At 42.5% G+C, this 15,014-nt stretch overlaps 1 protein-coding gene across 4 annotated transcripts in view; it reads left to right on the top strand.

Moving 5' to 3' along the window:
* The first annotated feature begins 10,700 nt into the window (after window positions 1-10,700).
* The window catches only part of TAB3 (TGF-beta activated kinase 1 (MAP3K7) binding protein 3), a 44,239-nt gene continuing 39,925 nt past the window's right edge, over window positions 10,701-15,014 (top strand). For 2 of the 4 annotated variants that reach the window (XM_027449027.3, XM_027449026.3), the window contains exon 1: window positions 10,702-10,881. The gene's annotated coding sequence lies outside the window, so the exon portion shown is untranslated. Of the gene's footprint in view, window positions 10,882-15,014 lie in introns of all 4 variants that reach the window. The other 2 variants (XR_003494666.3, XM_027449025.3) reach the window with 2 other exon arrangements.

Here is a 15,014-nt window from a genome sequence, read left to right as displayed (position 1 = left end):
CCTTCAGATTTTTTATTTTTATTTTTTAATTTTAAACCTTTGCCTATTTATCCTCCTTGGATTTTTTTCCCCTTGGAATACATTTCTTATAGAATATATATAAGTTTCTTTAAACTTCACTGTGTTTTCTAAATACTGTAAAGCTGAACGGCCTTCTCTTGAAACCAGACCCAGTGTAGCCTGATGACTCGGGTGACAGTTTTGGAGTGGGGTCCCTGTTAACAAGGGTGAATAGCATAATTCCAGCTATTATATAACCAGAGGTGCATTTTCAAAGGGGTAAGTAGCCTAAAAACAAACAAAACATTTTATTCGGTACAAGGGAGACAGAAAAGTGACTTTCCATACACAACGACCTTTTAAATCACAGTCTTCAATGGCAGTTCCATCAGCCACCATCTAATATGAAAAATGTAACCTATGTCAAGATCATCCTTTTGTGTTTTATTGCAATAAAGAATCGTGTGGCTCCCTTGTGGCAATGAATGTTAACAATACAAAGCTCTCTGTGTTTGGAAATGAATAACCACTTCATTTTACAAAAAATCAAAATTATATGAAGAAAACAATTCTAGGGAGGGGTTGAAAAATGTGATTCCTTGCAGCATCACAATCATTAATAACAAGTGAAATATTTACTCTAATTTGTTTACTGTTTCACTTAGTCTCCTGATATTATTTATCTGAAATATGGAGAATTCATTTTCTCTTTTCTATTAATTGCAATGCAACAATAAACATTTTCACCTTTTTAATTTGCATTCACTCTGTTTAGTATTGTGCTGGCACAGACTTTGACACAAGGGAAAATATATTGCTTGGAAAGGACATTCCATTTCTCCAGTGGAAAGTTGCATGTCAGATTAAAAGGTTATTTAAAAGGTATTAGTTTCTTGAATTGTGTCTCTGTGATACTCAACATTCATCCTTTCTTTTCCCCCTGTGAACTTTGCTTAGTTTTTCAAACCACTGGACTGAAGGAAATCATCCACCTTAATTTTGCTTGGTTATACAACTCAACAGAATTGTTATAGATTTCTTTCCTTTCTTTTGCTCGCTCTTATTCTTAGAATACCTGACAGAGGTTAATCAGAACCAGTTTCTACCCTCTGATAACCCATGTAGCGCAAACTACACAAGGCTGAACAACCTTAAATAATACAGTATGTTTGCATCTAAGCTATGTATTTTATAATAGTTCCCCGATTCTACAAAATTTGAGCCTCCCATACAAAACCAGTAGCAATAAATTCTTCCCTGTCTTCAGAGATTTTACTTCTTTTCATTAAGGGGAAAAATGGCCTACTAAGTTTGAGGAACGTTTGGTTTTTGAGAGAGGAATGGAATGATTATTTTTCATTATGAGTGTCTCAGTGAAAAAACTGTAACAGCAGTGTTTGTTTCCATCTTTTATGTGCTTTATATCAGGTCCTGTAACCAGCTTTTCCCAAATAAACAGTGGTCCATGGATCAAAGCAGTATCATAGATGCTTGATTCATTAAGGGCTTTGAGATTATGACTGAGGAATGTGTAGCAGCTAGCAGAAGGACCTCAGCCAAGAGATGGATGTAAGAAATGAAGATGGTTTTTGCATCGGCTGTCTTCACGTTTCACTTCAATTAGAGTAAACCATATTGGAAGTGGTGGAAACATCTGCTGCTTCTGATCCATTATCAGGAAGAAAGTGACGATGCTTTTCCGCTAGCTGGAGGTGAAAGACGTCCCACTTGGAAAGGAACACAACTCAGCAAGCAAGTTTGCTAACAAGTCAAACACAACGTATGACCTGGCATAACTTCGACAAATAGAAGCTACGTGCTTTCAGCTCTGCATGGCAAGGTTGCAAATGACTCTGCAAACTCCCACTGGCACATACCAGTCTGCAATGCCAAGGCTGCAGAAGGAAACAGTGTTATAAGCACAGAGATCATGTTGTGTGCAGTTCTTAAGAACCACCAATGCTGTCTCATGCCCTGCTCTTACCTCAGATTATCATTAGACTTTTACAACATTCACAGATGTCGCAGGCTGCTGGGAGTTTAGTGCTTTACTGATTATTCTCCTGAGGTGGGAGATTGGAACAGCGAACACAGTCACAGATGTCTTCAGAGTTAAGTGTTATTTTATGCAAAACCAAGAGAACTGTTTCAATAAAATGTTACACCACAAGCCCCGATCTTTAAAAATGTCTCAACTCTTCCTGAACTACCAGTATTCAAGAACCTCAGCCCTCCTCTACAAGCAGTCCTTCTAACTTATACAACTACTCTGGCTGTAAGGTGGTACTCCGTACTAGAAAGGTGATCATGAACTGAAACCAACACTTACGAAATTTTAACTGTTCAGTTATAGGGATCTACCTTGAAGTGTCCTTTGCAAGCTCCAAGAAGTTAAACGCTTTGTCCAGTGACTTGAGACAAATCCTCCATATTACCCAGCAGCACACACATGACATAAATTACACTCATCTCTGGCTGCTAACCCTGGCTATGCACTGACACCTCTGCAACCTCTGTGTGGATGTCTCTACCACACAGCTGGTGGCACTGCAGTCGGCAACACTCACGTGAGCTTTAATCTAGTCAGAATCAGCAACGGGAGTAATGCAGACACAGCAGCATGCACTTTGTCATGGGCTGTGCAAACCTGATGAAAATCCGGCATGCATATATAGACGATGCTTGTAAACCCTCTCCGAAGCCTGTAGTAATGTTTTTATGACTGTTAAATTGCATGCTAGAGAGACTAAAGCTGGTTTGGTTGTGCCCAATCATTTTAATTTGTTTTTTAAAGTTACTGCAAGTGCCAGTTCAATAGATGGAATGTTGAAAGTGTTTTCTGGATGTCTAATGCCCTCCCAATGCATTCTTGCTGCTGCCCTAAAATATTTTAGTAGAGACGAAGCCAACACATTCCACAGCAGACTGTAAAACACAATCAAAGCAATCACAGAACCAGACATACGATATATGAGTAGGAAATCCCCCAAACCTCATGTAAATACTTACATTTTTACTCTTATTCTGCAGCATGGTTGCAACTTTCTGTAGTATTTTCGAGTATGGTCCGAAAATAATTTTCTATTATAACTGTGTATCTTTCCGGGAATATAACAACAGATATCAAAAGGAAGCACTTGCATCACGGCCTGAGCACACTGCTCCTCCCCTCCGGAACAAAACACACAGCTCTGACACTCCTTAGGTCTCTCTTGCCTGATAGATACACATAGGAAAGTAAGAAGGAAAGAACATAAGAAACACTTGACTGTCAGGCAGTTGCACTTATGCACTCCTATAAGGACTTCATCATTTATCAGTAGTCCTGGCTACCGGGGAGGCCCCAGTCATCTGGCAACCAGCAAATGTGATGCCCATCTATGAAAAGAGCCAGAAGGAGGATCTGGGAAACTACAGGCCTATCAGTCTGACCTCAGTGCCAGAGAAGCTCATGGAGCAGGTTATGTCGAGTGCTATCACACAGCACTTACAGGACAACCAGGTGACTGGGCTCAGTCAGCATGGGTTTATGAAAGGCAGGTCCTGCTTGATGAACCTGATCTTCTACCACAAGGTGACGTGCTCTGTGGATGAGGGAAAGACCGTGGATGTGGTCTACCTAGACCTCAGTAAGGCTTTTGACACTGTTTCCCACAGCATTCTCTTTGAGAAGGCTTTGTTGGGTTAAAAACTGGCTGGGTGGTTGGGCCCCAGGAGTTGTGGTGAATGGAGTTAAACCCAGCTGGAGGCTGCTCACTGGTGGTGTCCTCTGGGGCTCAGTAGCAGGGCCAGTTCTTTCTCTTCAGTATCTTCATCAATGATCTGGACCAGGGGATTGAGTGCACCCTCAGTAAGTTTGCAGACAACACCAAGTTACGCATGAGTGTAGATCTGTTCGAGGCAGGAGAGCTCAGTAGAGAGATCTGCGTAAGCTGGACTGATGGGCCATGGCCACCTGTATGACGTTCAACAAGGCTAAGTTCTGGGTCCTGCACTTGGGGCACAACAACCCCATGCTACATGCTGAGGAATAGTGTCTGGAAGCTGTTCATCCAAAAGGGACCTGGGGTATTTGTTGATAGCGAGCTGAATATGAGCCAGCAGTGTGCTCAGGTGGCCAAGAAGGCCAACGGCATCCTGGCTTGTATCAGAAACAGTGTGGCCAGCAGGACCAGGGAAGTGATTGTCCTCAGTACTTGGCTCTAGTGAAGCTGCAACTCGAATACCATGTTCTGTTTTGGGCCCCTCAGTACAAAAAGGACAGTGAGGTGCGGGAGCATGTCCAGAGAAGGGCAACAAAGCTGGTGAAGGGTCTAGAGAACAAGTCTTATGACAAGTGGCTGAGGGAACTGTGGTTATTTAGCCTAGAGAAAAGGAGGCTCACAGAGACCTTGTTGTACTCTACAATTACCTTAAAGGAGGCTATAGCAAGGTGGTGGTCAAGCTCTTCTCCCAGGCACCTGGTGATAAGACAAGGGGAAGTGGCCTCAGGTTTTGCCAGAGGAGGTTTAGGTTGGATATTAGGAGAAATTTCTTTACTGAAAGTGTTGTGTGGCATAGGCTGTCCTGGGAAGTGGTTGAGTCACCATCCCTGGGGGTCTTCAAAAAACTTGTAGATGCAGAAGTTAGTAGGGTGGTTTAGTGGTGGATTTCAGTACAAGGTTAAAGGTTGGACCAGATGATCTTAGAGGTATTTTCCAACCTGAACAATTCTATGATTCTATGACTAGTATTTCATTTCTACAGTTGGGTTTTTCTGACCCAATCACTCTGACTGCACTTAGTAGCAACCATATCTGATGTGATGTGGTAATCTGCTATCTGTCCATGTTCTTGTTCACGGGATAAACTGGCATTGAGCAATGACTGGGCCACTGACGGTATGTGATGATGAGTTTAGACAAGCAGTCAGTGCAATTCAAAAGTACTAGCTGCGTTTCAAATGTCACACCTCAGTGAAAAACACGGGAACTGGAAATACCTCTCTGACACAACCAGATCACAGCAAAAATCTTACTCCCAGGTTGAATGGCCTACAATCCACCAAATCATCCTAAGATAAGAAATGCACATGCAATTTTCTATCATAGTAGTTTAATCATGTATCTTTTATCTGTAAGAATTTCAGAATCCTTTACTGGTAATTTTTACATATTGCATACTCACCAACCTAGGGTGTATCTATACAATGCAAATAGATAGTGAATGGTAACATGGACGTATTCAACAGCCATTGCGTCCACTGCAAAAGCACAACCACATCTAAGATAGGAAAGGAGAGCTAAATTTATAGAATACTCTAGTCCTACACAAAAGCACTGTCACAGAAGGAGCAAATGACGTTATCAATTTAAATTCCTGCTACTACAGTGGGAACTCCACGTGTTTCAAAACTGGAACTGAACAGAGCACCAAAGGTAATTGCAATCAAAAATACCCCTAAAGGAATTAATCATGTGAGTCACCCAAAAGATAAGTATATCTTTTTGTAGCTTTAGAAAAAAATGTCACAAATCCTCTTGGAATTGCATTATTAAAGTCTAATATAAAAAAATGAATGATTGTGAAGGCATATATGCAAAAACATCTCTTCACTTTTTTCACATTATATCCTGTTCAAACACCCAGAAAACACCTATGCCACAACACTGACTTTATATATTTTATTGACTTGGTTCTTCAGTGTTTCAGCATCAAGCAGCTCTCATGACAGTGACCTTGCCAGAACTGCAGCTGTTGTAGAAGACTGTATAAAGGAAGCCTTGAAACTTCCATGTGTGTTTAAGCACACTTTTGGAGAAGCTGTATTTCTGTAGAATCTACTCACAAGCCACGGGCTAGAAATTTGTAAACCAGCACAAACTCATTATGGAAATTGCAAAGAGAAAAATAGGAGCAGTGCTGCAGCTTTTCTTAGACAAGAATGCAAGCCAACTCTAAGGTGCGTGCTGGCACTAGCTCTAATGCTCTTTGCACTGTTGCTGCTGTACCCTGTGACAAAAGACCATTCTAAAAACAGTGGCAGTGCCCTGTCCCAGCTTGCTAGCTGTCCTGGGAATCAGTCACAGTGCTTGAGAATACTGAGATGCCTTGAAAACTTTCCAGCATGTATGCAATTGTGACCTAGTGTTGTACGTCAAAAGTGGAGAACAGAGACAGAAAAGATTGTAAGGAGGCATAACCCCTTATCCTCTATTGGACACAAACCCATTTGCCTATGCACCAACAGTTTCACCCAGCAGTGTTAGTCAGCCCTTCAGAGGGTATAACAAATAACAGTGGCTTGGATTTGCACTTCTTAAGGTAGAAAAAAAGTCCACAGTCCAACTTAAGACAAACTAATGCAATTTTTGAGTCTTCCTCATCTTCCTCACAGATTTATTTTGATTCCTCGACTATAGTGTTGCTGTGTTTACTCAAACTCCATGATATCTTCGTCTGTAATGAAATTCTTGATCCCTTATCACTGTTAAAACAATAAACATTTTATATTGTTCTTTCAGGATCACATGGCTGACACAAATTTGAAATGGAAAAGCAACCAGAGTACCTAGCAGAGTCAAAACAGTGTTATCGCAAAAGGGAAAGTACAAAGGATGATGTATAGGTCCAAAAAGTTTTAATTTAATTTGAAACCTAGCAGATGAATTTTGTTCTATATGTGTTTTCAGGGAATAGAATTCACCTTTAGATGAGGATACATTTCTTAAAACGTAAGGAAAGATGAAAAAGTGAGGTGATCTTACAAACCTATGATGTGAGATTTATTACAGAATAGCTAGATGGTTTGTGAACTTTAAAATGTCATATCAGGACGATAATTTTCTATTTAATTCTGTAGGCAGAATTAGAATTATTATATAATGGATGTCCTCCATTCTGAGCTCTCTTTCTACAGGCTTCCAGCTAAATTATTCTGTTTAGACCCTTAAGTCTGTAACTGCATGCATGCAAGTAAACTGTCCCAGGGGTCAGCAGGATTACTTCTAGTATGCAAGGTATTACTTGCCTACAGATTACTCTGCTTAGACTTCATCCCAAGCCAACGATACAAAAAAACAGTAGCTCCTTACTCCTTACACACCTTCTTGCCCATTTTCATATTGAGGTCTACTTCTGCACCTACAAAGACAGAAAATGTTATTTCTTTCTGTAACTAAAACTATGAGAAATGTATTTAAGGATCATTCTGTTTATGTATCAACAAATTAAACTATTATATATCAGCACATTTCAGTGACAACATGTATGTTACTGACCACAGTTTAACAGGGAGAAAGAACTTGCTTTGACTTCTTAGAACCAAGATTCATTTTATAGTGCTTACATTAAAAAATTACTCTTTTGATTTGTAAATGGAACTAATTCAGCATAGGAACTATTCAGATAGAAAAACATGGAACACTAGAGGTACATTTTATCAAGATATTTTTCTGGCTGCAATTCTTAGGCACAAACATGCAGAAAATTGCTTTCTTCCAAAATAGGAAAAGGTATCTCTTAGATTTCTGTTCATAAAAAGGAAAGAGGAGAAGGACTAACTATATTTTTGTTCTGCTTAAAATGAATGTAGCATAGAATTTAAACCCCAGCCTAAGGCTTTTCACAGATTATAGTAATAAATGCCACAAGCATTAAATTAAAAAACAAAACAAAACAAACAAACAAAAAACACCGTAAAGCCCAGGGGCATTTTCATCTACAAGTTGTTATAGAACTGGATTTAACAATGAATTCAATTCTACTTTGAGTTACTGTTTTAACAGCAAGTATCAAGGACTATTTTTCAAATTTTTCATCTCATATATTGCATTTTTGGATGGTGATGTATTTCAGGGCACTGATGCACTGGTTCCCACACAGCTGTCTAAGAACTGCCCTGATTACTCAGTGCCAGCTCTCCTTGTTTCCAGCTGCTAAATCCCATTAGAAGTAGCTAAAAATACATTAAATACTTTCCTAATATTACTTTTTCGTATAATCACTTGTCACACGGATAACAGGAAACAGAAGAACTGGATCAGCAATAAAATAACTACTTTGAGAGGTGTGTTCAGCAAAGCTAAAACACATACAATCTCTTATTTCTTGGGTTATCAGGTACCTAATAGCCATAAGGATTTTTCCCTAAATCCTTAAGCAGAGCCAGCTCTTTGCTCAAGAATTTAAGAAAAAATCCTTATGGCTATTATTATGATTAATTGTGAACTTTCAAAGCTTATTTATTTCCTGGAAGTACAATTCCACCATCAAATCTATGAACAGGCAGATTAAAAACATGATACCAAGTCTCTGCAATTCTGTTGGAAAAATGTTTTGAAAGTGACACATGTAAACATAAATGAAGCACTTGCTAATGGAGGTCTTCCATTACAGTCCATTGTAAAGGAAAATAATAATTTCCTAGCGCTTATAAAGGACTGGTGGCTGCTAAACTGAAAGGGAGCTGTGGAGATCAGTCTTATGATTATACAGTGGCTAGGCAAAACACCATCCCCTGGAGCTGTAGTACAGGGAACTTACAGACAGACAGTAAGAAACAGTAGCAAAAATGTTTGACTCAGATGTGGATCTGAAGGATCTGGAAGCAACAAATGAGAGGACGAATTAAGGCAGGAGCTGGATAACACAAGAAGTGCTGAACAAAGAAGGGTCAGTGCAGGGGCACAGAAACTCTCATCAAGGATCAACAGCTATGCACAGGGTTTTTACTTACATATCATGAAAGAGACCGGATAGAGCTTCTAGAGCTATTAATTAGGTCCAAAAGCACCCACTTATACTTAGAAAATATGCATTTTTGCTGAGGAATGTGCACTTTAGGATTTTGATAATAGTTTCAAACATAGGGCAAGAACTGATCTCTGTTAGGTAAAAGCACTGTTGCACTGAGATCTTGCTTCCTTCTGGTTTTGCATCTTGCCTCTCCAAAAACACTAGTCAGGCTTGGCTGGCTTCCAATGTAGGGATTAGAATACAGGAATTCCTTAATTAACTTTACACAATCTCTGACACAGGAGCCAAGGCCTCAGCCTAAGGAAGATGACGTGAACAGTCGGTAATGACAATACAAGATGCATGCCGCCTCCTTTCACTGCCTCACCCCGCACTTCCCAGATTTTTACCAGCCAGGTGGAAGGTGGGTACATGAGCTCTGCATCTGCTCTGAGCAATTTCAGCACAGTGGTGTTCTGTGGCTCTGATAAATGGTGATAAGTAAGAGAAAGGACTCTGTAAAGAGAGATGCTGACTAAACAAATAAAAACATTTGAAGGAGAGAAGAAAAAAAAAAAAAAGCTCAAATCATGTTTTTTTATATTTATTGATCTTTATCATTCAGAAGTAGGCATGTTAGACCAGCTTACACAGGCACACAAACGGAAGATAACCTCAAACTAAGGCCCAGTTTACGGATGAAAAATTAAATGTACACCCACTAAACCATCTGCAGTGCTCTGCCCGAACAGAGATTTCAGGCTCTACTGACGTCAATGAAAAGTCCATCCATCAGTCACAGCTGCCTGAAGCCTGTCCTCGGAGCAGAGGGATGCAGAATCGCTGTTCACTACGGCAGAGGTTGACAAGAGCTTCGGGCAGGAACACTGGGCATGGGCATTTTTATACTAACATTTATCCCCTGTTACATGGAAGAAATATTAAGAAATGTATTAAGAATTGTAATACAGCTGTTGTATCCACACAGCTTGTTGCTGGTGGTATTCACAAAACGATGCCCAATGTTTTGGTGACCACGTGGACCAGGCACTGACTTTAACCACGCTCATGAGGAAGTTTCTGAGAATGGAAAGCTCAGGGCACCGAGGCTACCCTTCATGCAGCCTCCCGCCGCGTGAGGGACCACCACTGGGTTCCCAAAACCTCTTTTTGAGGAGAAAACCATTTCCCTGCACTCTGCTCTGGTGAGGCTGCACCTTGAGCACTGTGCTCAGCTTTGGGCCCCTCACTGCAAGAAGGACATTGAGGCCCTGGAGCATATACAGAGAAGGGCTAGGAAGCTGGTGAAGGGCCTGGACCACAAGTCCTGTGAGGAGCGGCTGAGGGAGCTGGGGGTGCTTGGTCTGGAGGAGGCTCAGGGGAGACCTCATTGCCCTCTGCAGCTACCTTAAAGGAAGCTGTGGGGTGCTGGGGGTCAGCCTCTTCTCGCAGGTAGCTGGTGATAGGACTAGAGGGAGCGGCCTCAAGTTGCACCAGGGGAGGTTCAGACTGGCAATGAAGAGACATTTCTGCTCAAAAAGAGCAGTCAGGCACCGGGACAGGTTGCCCAGGGAGGTGGTGGAGTCACTGTCCCTGGGGGTGTTCAAGGAGAGGTTGGACGCGGTGCTTGGGGACATGGTGTAGTGGGTGACACTGGTGGTAAGGGCTGGTTGGAGCAGACGACCTTGGAGCTCTATCGCTTTAACACTTTATTTTCACTGAGCTCCCCCAGCCCCACGGCCGTATTTTTTTATTATTATTATTATTTTTTTTAAGCGCGCGCCTCCCCGCTCCTCCCCTCCCTCCCCTCCCTCTCTCGCGATGCCGGGCGCCATGCCGGAGCCGGGCGGGCGCAGGCCGGGCCCCTCCCCTCGCCGCGCGGCCTCAGCGCCGCGCACTGAGCGTGCGGCGCCGCCCGCAGCCCGGAAGCGCTTCGCGGCCGCTGCTCCAGGCCCCCCCCTTCCCCCTTCCCTTCCCTCCCTCCCCCCCCTCCCCGCTCGGTAGACCCGGAGCGCGCCCCCCGCCCCCCCCGCAACCGCCTCCAGCGGCCGGCGCCTGCCGCCCCCTCCTCTTTTTCCAACGGCCGCCGTGGCGGAGGCCCGGCGGGGCGCCCAGGGGCCGGGCATGCGGCCGGCGGCGGCGGAGCCGAGCCCCCAGCGCAGCACGGTGAGGGGCCGGGGGGCGCACCGGGAGTGAGGGGGGGATCGTCCCCGGCCTGGTGGGGGGGGGGAAACGCGGCCTGTGAGGGAAAGGGGGGGGGGGAAACTCGGGGCTTGGAGACCTCCATGGGGGTCCTGGGGGGGTTGGTCCGCGAAGGGAAGGGAAGGGAGGGGAAGGGGGAGCAGCCGCCGTGGTGCTGCTGGGGGTGGGAGGGCCCCAAAGGGCCCCAAGGGTAGCAGGGCCGTAGGTGTGTTCTGCCCGAGCTCCTGTCCTGAGGGCAGGTCCTGCCGGTTGTGGGAGCTGCTGGGGGGACGAGCAGGCCTGGTTTGTGTAGGGGTGCCTTATCGCTGTAGCTGGGTATGCTAGGCAGGTGCTGCCCTACGCCTTGGTGTTATACCTCTCCCAGGCATCCAGCCCTGTGGTTAGTGTGTTTCGCCCCCCCCCCCCGTTCAGACAGGGCTTGTGACCTGGCATTGGCAGTTCTTTTCCCTGCTTCAGCAAGGCGAGGAAAGGTGGCTTCTCAGATGGTCTGGGAGCAACTGCGCTTTGGAGCTTGAGGGAGAGTCTCTGTCAACCAAAAAGTAGTGTGGGCCAGGTGTGCTGCGCTGCAAGGTGATGCAAAATGTAAAGCAAGACGCTCTGCTCCGATAGGTGTGCATGGACATAGGCGGCTTTGAAGGCTTAATTTCAAGATGTCATTAGTAACTTTTAATATTTATTGTATTGATTCTGACTTTGAAAATTAGCTAGGATGTTGGCTATTTCTAATGCTTTTCCCATTGCTTTTATAGTTACCGAACGTTACAGTTTGTCAGTGTGATGTTCTACAGCAGTTATCCTCTTCCCCTCTTTGTCCATTCCAAATAAATACTGCGAGTGAATAAGCTGACCATTCCTGGTGGTGCACTGAGAGGTGTCCGGTATCTTGAGTGCTGCTTGAACAGTGTTCACAGTTACTGAAGTTGGGAACTGATTGCTTGTAGGCTCACGTTCCATCAGAGGGCCATTCAGAATCACAGAATGGTTGGTCAGTTCTGTTTTCAGAAGGAAAAGCATAAAAGAATTCTTAAAACTTGCAGGTAAAGCCTGCATGGGCCAAGGTCCATAACTGTTCTGGTAGTGTTAGTTTGGTCTTCAGACCTGTGAGAAGAACGCTGCTTTTCCCTGCCCCTTCTCAAGTATATTTTCTGTTAACAATTCTTTTTACATGAAATATGTTAAATTCATTTCCTCTTAGCAATGAGAGAGGAACAGGAATCTTAAAAAATAAAGTATTTCACAACATTTGTTAAAGTCAGCCCATTGTCCTGGCCTGTGAATGGTGTCAGTTGAGAGTAGCAACTAAAACTTGTATCTGAGTGTAAATACATGTCTCAGTTCACTCATAAGACAGTTAATGCATCATTTTTTACACACCTTATTAAAAGGAAATAAAATCAGCATCTAAAATAAGCAAAGTCTGCCTTTAGTTGTAGGCCTTTTGTTTCAGGTACAGTGAGATGGGTAAGGGTGATGGATGCACATTATACTTTTATGATCTATTTTCTTCTGGTTCATGTTGTAACTTTTGCTGTAGATGACTGCAGATATACGTAAAGAGGATATTGTGAGATTTGTGTCCATTCTTTTTTGTTGTTTTGTGTGTCTCATTGAGGCTCCTTTTTCTTTCTGTTAGTCATCATATTCAAGTAGATAAAATGAATAGGTGTTGTGAAAATGGGCTGCCTTTTCCACCAGGTTTTGGCGATATGCCTGTGTTGATACTTATCCGCTGAATTGCAGAGGAATAGCAGTTTCTAATGGTAAATGATTCTTTTGAATTGTTCCAAGAGAATACATTAACGCGATTCTCAGTGTTATCAGGTAATAGCTTGTCTCTGTCCCCTCTCAGAAATCAGGTAGCACTTAAAGGAAAGAATGTTTTCAGTTCTACTAGTCTGTAGATGCTTTCTCCTCATTTTGATCCTGTGCTGATTTGTTTTGTATGTAGTTTTAAGTAGCATAAGTAGCCCCGAAGGATGGCCTGCAAAAGTATAAAGTATTCTTGGTTGGGGTCAGAGTTGCATATTTCTATTATGCCTGCTTAGTCATTCAACTTGACTATAGCACGACATGTTTTGCTTTCTGTGTGTCTCTTTCCACTACTGTGAGCTGAACCAGGTGTATCTGTGCGTGCATAAATGTAAATAAAGGTATCTACAGTGACAGACTTTTGTTACTTGGTGTGTGTAAAGACAGGTGACAGATGGAGAGTGAAACTAGAGTTTGTATAAAGCCTCAAACTTGTTCACAAGCATCTTTTGGACTACTTTTGAATTCACATGTTTTGAGTTACAAGGTAGAAATATCTGTGACTTGTGTTCTTGCAATGTGTTTTCCTGTCCTTATTATAGTCTTTACACAAATGGGGGGAGGGGGGTGTAGGGACGACACCCTTCTAAAGTTGAAACTGGTAGTGCTGCCTAGCATTGTAAACTGATATCAGCAGAAAAGTTTGGCAGAGATTTGAAAGTAATTCCCTAATACTTGCCTTTTTTTTTTTTTTTTTTACACAAGGTGAAGCTTCATTCAGTTATCTATAATAATGTAGACTTTCTGTAGACTTATTTCTGTAGAGGCATAATAGAATAAAATGTTGTCTGAAGGGTGACATTAGCTGTCTTGTGAAAGACCAAGACTCATATTGTTGAGTTTGAGCGTGTGGTGATGTCATGGTGGCAGTTTGCACATGTAAGCATTCTTCCACATGGGAAGATAAGAGTTCAGAAATACTTGTTTAGTTTCTTCAATGCAGATATCAAAGGTGTTGGTTCAAAACATTTCTGGAATAGGTTCCTGTAGACTGCCAAACCTTAAAGTATCCCTTGGTTATCCTTGTGAAAGGCTTTCAAACTGTATATGTTAATATGTCACAAATTTGTCTCCAGCTTAAGACAAAAGATGTTAGACCTGATACTGTTCTTGCAGAAGGTTCTATAGTACCGAGTATATTTTATGGCCTCCTACTCTGTATGAGGTGGAGGGCTTGTTGTCAACTTCTGTGCCATGTCAGTTGGTGCTTTGAAGGTGGCACTGTAGGACTAGTATCCGGGAGACTCATCTGCACATCCACCAGGAAAGGAATCATTGAAGCCTTTTTATTGGCATGAGAAGCTGAAAACATCTGTCATAATCCAGCATGCAATAAGATGGTGAGGCAAATTACAGTGTTGCTAATAAACCATATAGATCAAGATAGAAAGACACTTTTTTTTCTTGTTCTTTTTCTCCTTTAAAAGCTGAATTATACAGGATAGATCAGATGTAGTTGCTCAGTTTCATGTCAGAGCAGATTTAATACTTCAGTGTCCGTGCATCCCATTGATTACTACTACAAATGTCTGTCCTCCTCCAAGTGCTGCTTCGTTACAGCCAGCACAGCAATATAGTACAAAAGTGAAGAGTTTCATCTCCGTTAAGGTTATATACAACTTTGTGTTCTTAAGAAGCCATAGTTCTTGGATTCCGGGTAGGCTTTTTGTTTTTCCTCAGGGCCTGAATTTAAAGCTATGGTGTTCTAAAGACATCTTCAATGCATTACTGGGTTCTGCCCTAACCTATCTCTATCATAGGGAAAGTTACTTCTCCTTTTTCTCTTTTCAGAGGTTGTGTACAGCAGGATGGCTTTGTAAGCAAACAGTGAAGCTACAGACTAGAGTTAAAGGTCGTTGTGCTATAGCAGTGTTCAGTAGCCTATCACAGCTTAAGGATAGATGTTTTGCTCCTTATGTGTGGGCTTGCTGATGGATAGTTAAGAATGTTTTCTTAAAAGCACTTTTCAGCAGGTTGCGTGCAGTTAGTCACGTTCCGCACTTGATGTGCTTTAATAGAATGCTCACATTCCAATGAAATTGTATGTCCACTGTAAAGTATGCTAATTGGAAAAGTGGATCAGTTTCTGTGAAATCATGGTAGAGTTAGGGATGCTTTTAGGAAAAAAAGTCAAATACTACCAACATTTGTCTCAGATGTGGCAGAAAAAAGTATGGATACTTTTCTAAAATGTTTTCAGTGTTGACTGCTCAAGTTTGATCATGAGATCCGTGGTAGTGCTACTATTTTAATCTGGTTGTGGCTTTAAGGTTTCCTTTTTCCCTTCC

This window comes from Anas platyrhynchos, chromosome 1 (genome assembly GCF_047663525.1).
Source record: "Anas platyrhynchos isolate ZD024472 breed Pekin duck chromosome 1, IASCAAS_PekinDuck_T2T, whole genome shotgun sequence".
Lineage (NCBI taxonomy): Eukaryota > Metazoa > Chordata > Aves > Anseriformes > Anatidae > Anas > Anas platyrhynchos.
The sequence above is the reverse complement of the archived record's forward strand: the minus strand, read 5'-3'. Positions and strand labels throughout refer to the sequence as shown.